The sequence below is a fragment of the Microtus ochrogaster genome, unplaced genomic scaffold (assembly GCF_000317375.1).
Source record: "Microtus ochrogaster isolate Prairie Vole_2 unplaced genomic scaffold, MicOch1.0 UNK4, whole genome shotgun sequence".
NCBI classification, from domain to species: Eukaryota; Metazoa; Chordata; class Mammalia; order Rodentia; family Cricetidae; genus Microtus; species Microtus ochrogaster.
In genome coordinates this window covers 7510034-7513336 of record NW_004949102.1, presented here as the reverse complement: position 1 = coordinate 7513336, position 3303 = coordinate 7510034, and the positions used below count along the sequence as shown (strand labels likewise).

The following is a 3303-nucleotide window of genomic DNA, read 5'->3' as shown; positions in this document are numbered from 1 at the left end:
CACTGTGCTCTGCTAGACTGTGAGCTCTCCTCCCTCCTCACTGTGCTCTGCTAGACTGTGAGCTCTCCTCCCTCTGCACTTGCTCTACTAGACCAACATGTGGGTTGGAGAGAGAATCTGCTGGGCTGAGAGAGTTGCTTGAGCAGGCATCTTTTGTGATGGGTCCAAACATAACTTTTCTTTGTAGAAGAAAAGTTAAGATACTCAAATTTTGAGAAGGTTCAGAAGTTTTAGGGTTTCCTGAACTATATCATCTACCACTTTCATAGTCTTTGTCATAATGATGCATACCTTTAATCCTAGCACTTGGGAGGCAGAGGCAGGCAGATCTGTGTGAGTTTGAGGTCAGCCTGGTCTACAGAGAGAGTTACAGAACAGGCTCCATAGCTACTAAGAAACTCTGTCTCAAAAAAAACCAAACAAATAAAAAACAAAAAGAAAACAAACAAACAAAAAACCAAACAAACAAACAACCTCTTAAATTAAATACTATAATTGCTGACAACATGGTTTTGAAATTTAGGTACATATAGCTTAAAATGTTAATCTGTGTACAACCTAAAGCCTCCGAGACGTGTATATATCATACTTTCTGGAAAATTGCTTTAAAGGGTCAAAGGCTAAGTATGTGTGTCACAAGGATGACACAGTTGCTCATGCCTCTAATTCCAGTACTCAAGATACAGGTAGGCAGATTGCACGAGTTTGAGTCAGCCTGGTCTACATAGGGAGTTCCAGCACAGCCAGAGCTACATAGTGAGACCCTATCTTAACAACAGCAAAAAGTATGTGAGTCTCAGAGGCCCACAAAGTCTCTTTGAGATAGGGGCGAGAATAGGGTGGAAGTGGGTTGGGGCAAGGATTATAGAAGAAAATATAGTAAGAATGCTCATATATTGTCTCTCATTTAATAACACCCATTGGGGGCCTCTGTGCTAGACTCTTAATAAACTCCAAAGGTAAAGACAGTCTAGACTAAGAAGGGCCTTGTATATTATATACATATGGGCTTGGATTTTCTCCATTATGTAGTTGTTGCACCTCACCGAAAGGTTTCAGAGTGTCAAGTACACAACTGTATACTAGATATGCAACTGATGAGCTTTTAGGCTTCACCAGCCATAGCGTTAGCATAAGACAATCTTTTCTTTTTTTTTTTTAAACAAATCACAAGACAATAGTTTATTCATTCCATTAGAGAATTAGGTAAACTTCATATTACAAAACCAAAGTAAGTATAATTTTGAAGAATTAGAATATCTTCAAGAAACCAGTTACAGTTTAACTGAAGTGGATGTGAACACAGGGTTGGTGTCTACTGAGGAAGGTCACGTTGCTCTAATATATGAAAAGATAATGAGATACACTTTCTTAGTCACTGAGGAAGAAATTTTCTTTCTTGACAAGCTGGTACTATTTCTTTTTTGTAGCTCTTTTCCCTTCTCCTTTCTTTGGTTTCACCTTTCCACGGAGCTTCTTTAGATATCTTTGTTCATCCTTAAAATCCTGATGCTCATCTCCGTAGAGGCCAAGGAAACGGAGTGTGCCCATGAGTGCAAAATACGTGTTGTGATTTGGATACCAGTCATAAGTCTCTTTCTTTTTGGCCAAGGGCTGCTCCCTGAACATATTCACCACTTTCATGGACTTTGAATCGGTGGGCCTGGCCACTTCACCAAAGATTCGGGCACTTAAACGAGACATGCGCAGTGCATATTCTGAAAGCGAAGCCATTTCTTAAGCCGTGAGGTATAAGATTCCCTGCGTCTGACCTCGTTCGCGCGCGTCCCAAGACAATCTTTTCTTAAGGGTTGTATTTTACTATCTTTTCATTGGCTCCTTTAATCTTCTCTGTTCCTCCAAAACTAATTTGCCACCTCTTTCGTTCTATCCCTACTAGGCTTCTCCTTGGTTCCCCATATACAACCAAAACCAATCTATGGTGAGGGGAAAGAAAAATGGATCAATGTCCAAAAGAGCTGAAGAAGCAGAGTGGTCCATCTTGCTTAAAAGAGCCCGGCCTCAGCCCAGCCTCAGTTTCTTCACTCTTCTACATGCCTTCACATTTACCTGCCCTTGGGAATAGCCAGGTTTCATGACCCTGTCCGTACCTAACTCCCAGCTATGGTCCAAGGGAGAAGAGGATCTCTATAGCTGGTTTTTCTTGTCAGACTTACTTTGGACCGCCATCCCCCATTAGTAATAAGACACAGAGACTTATTAGCAATTATGAAAGCTTGGCCTTAGCTTGGGCATGTTCCCAACTAGCTCTTATAACTTAACCCACTTATATTAGCCTGTATTCGGCCACATGGCTCATTACCTCTCTTCCATACTCTGCATCTCACTGCTTTCATCTCTAGCATGCTTTGGGTTCTTCCCAAGTTCCTCTCTCTTTCCAGAAGTCCTGCCTATCCTCTCCTGCCTCGCTATTGGTTGTTTGGCTCTTTATTAAACCAATCAGAAGGTGCCTTGGCAGAGACACAGCTTCACAGTGTACAAAAAGATTATCCCACAACAAGGCTCTCTTTCTCCAAGGCCTGTTTATTTTCAGTCCCAGTATATAGAAAAGGAAATTTCTATTTCTTTCATGAGAAAGCCCACCTGATGAGTATGGATTAGATTTAATAAACAGAAGGCAGCTATAATCATTAGCATAGTACTTAAAGATTTATTTATTTTATATATGAGTGTTTTGTCTATATGCCATATACCACACGTGTGTGCCCACAGAGATCAGAAGAGAGTACCTCAGATCCCCAGGAGCTAGAGCTACTGATAGTTGTGAACTACCGTGTGGGTGCTGGGAACTGAATCCGGATTAGGCACGTTATTCAGCTTAGTCTGTATATGGCGGGGAATTTTTTTTTTTTCCTTTTTGGTTTTCTGAAACAAGGTTTATCTGTGTAGCCCTGGCTGTCCTGGGACTTGCCAACCATGACTAGCATGAAATTTTTCTTTAAGATTTGTAATTCAACCTAGATAAGACTTTCTTTAATTTTGCCAGAGCCCTGTCCTTAACGGGATGAGCTGGATACATGCATAAAGTAGTATGTCAGTCTGCGGCCTCTAGTGACACTAAGAAGTGGTTATTTAGTTTACTTTTGTACCTGAACGGCCAGTTTATGGCGCATTTCTTCAACAACAACCTATCAGTCAGGGTGTTTTAGTAGCGGCTTCATTTCCAAGCTAACATCTCCTCTGTCCTCCAAATGATGTCCCACGATATTTGTGTGTGTGTGTGTGTGTGTGTGTGTGTGTGTGTGTGAAAGAGAGAGAGAGAGAGAGAGAGAGAGAGAGAGA

At 41.3% G+C, this 3303-nt stretch overlaps 1 protein-coding gene and 1 pseudogene across 1 annotated transcript in view; one reads left to right on the top strand and one right to left on the bottom strand.

Moving 5' to 3' along the window:
* The window catches only part of Tsga13 (testis specific 13), a 19873-nt gene that overhangs the window by 15715 nt on the left and 855 nt on the right, over window positions 1-3303 (top strand). The window lies entirely within an intron of this gene.
* LOC101996839 lies at window positions 1144-1783 on the bottom strand (annotated as a pseudogene).